Source organism: Bison bison, unplaced genomic scaffold, assembly GCF_000754665.1.
Source record: "Bison bison bison isolate TAMUID 2011002044 unplaced genomic scaffold, Bison_UMD1.0 scf7180017864068, whole genome shotgun sequence".
Taxonomy (NCBI): Eukaryota; Metazoa; Chordata; class Mammalia; order Artiodactyla; family Bovidae; genus Bison; species Bison bison.
In genome coordinates this window covers 12,543,640-12,545,127 of record NW_011494640.1, presented here as the reverse complement: position 1 = coordinate 12,545,127, position 1,488 = coordinate 12,543,640, and positions in this window count along the sequence as shown.

Sequence of the window (1,488 nt, the reverse complement as noted above, 5' to 3'; positions counted from 1 at the left end):
CTATAATGAAAAGGACATCTTTTTTGGGTGTTAGTTCTAAAAGGTCTTGTAGGTCTTCATAGAACCATTCAACTTCAGCTTCTTCAGCGTTACTGGTTGGGGCATAGACTTGGATTACTGTGTTATTGAATGGTTTGCCTTGGAAACGAACAGAGATCATTCTGTCGTTTTTGAGATTGCATCCAAGTACTGCATTTCGGACTCTTTTGTTGAGCACGATGGCCACTCCATTTCTTCTGAGGGATTCCTGCCTGCAGTAGTAGATATAATGGTCATCTGAGTTAAATTCACCCATTCCAGTCCATTTGAGTTCGCTGATTCCTAGAATGTCGACATTCATTCTTGCCATCTCCTGTTTGACCACTTCCAATTTGCCTTGATTCATGGACCTGACATTCCAGGTTCCTATGCAATATTGCTCTTTACAGCATCGGACCTTGCTTCTATCACCAGTCACATCCACAACTGGGTATTGTTTTTGTTTTGGCTCCATCCCTTCATTCTTTCTGGAGTTATTTCTCCACTGATCTCCAGTAGTATATTGGGCACCTACTGACCTGGGGAGTTTCTCTTTCAGTATCCTATCATTTTGCCTTTTCATACTGTTCATGGGGTTCTCAAGGCAAGAATACTGGAGTGGTTTGCCATTCCCTTCTCCAGTGGACCACATTCTGTCAAATCTCTCCACCATGACCCGCCCATCTTGGGTTGCCCCACGGCCATGGCTTAGTTTCATGGTCCTAGTGTGATTAGATTGACTAGTTTTCTGTGAGTATGGTTTCAGTGTGTTTGCCCTCTGATGCCCTCTTGCAACACCTACCGTCTTACTTGGGTTTCTCTTACCTTGGGCGTGGGGTATCTCTTCACGGCTGCTCCAGCAAAGCACAGCCATTGCTCCTTACCTTGGACGAGGTGTATCTCCTCACTGCCGCCCTTCCTGACCTTCAACGTGGGATAGCTCCTCTAGGCCCTCCTGCACCCACGCAGCCACGGCTCCTTGGATGTGGGGTTGGTCCTCCCGGCCACCATCCCTGGCCTCGGACGTGGGGTAACTCCTCTCGTTGCTGCCCCTCGGCCCGGGCCTCGGACCTCTTCAGCGATCACTGCAAAGAAATAGAGGAAAACAACAGAATGGGAAAGACTAGGGATCTCGTCAAGAAAACCAGAGATACCAAAGGAACATTTCATGCAAAGATGAGCTCGATAAAGGGCAGAAATGGTATGGACCTAACAGAAGCAGAAGATATTAAGAAGAGATGGCAAGAATACACAGAAGAACTGTACAAAAAAGATCTTCATGACACAGATAATCACGATGGTGTGATCACTGATCTAGAGCCAGACATTCTGGAATGTGAAGTCAAGTGGGCCTTAGAAAGCATCACTACGAACAAAGCTAGTGGAGGTGATGGAATTCCAGTTGAGCTATTCCAAATCCTGAAAGATGATGCTGTGAAAGTGCTACACTCAATATGCCAGCAAATTTGG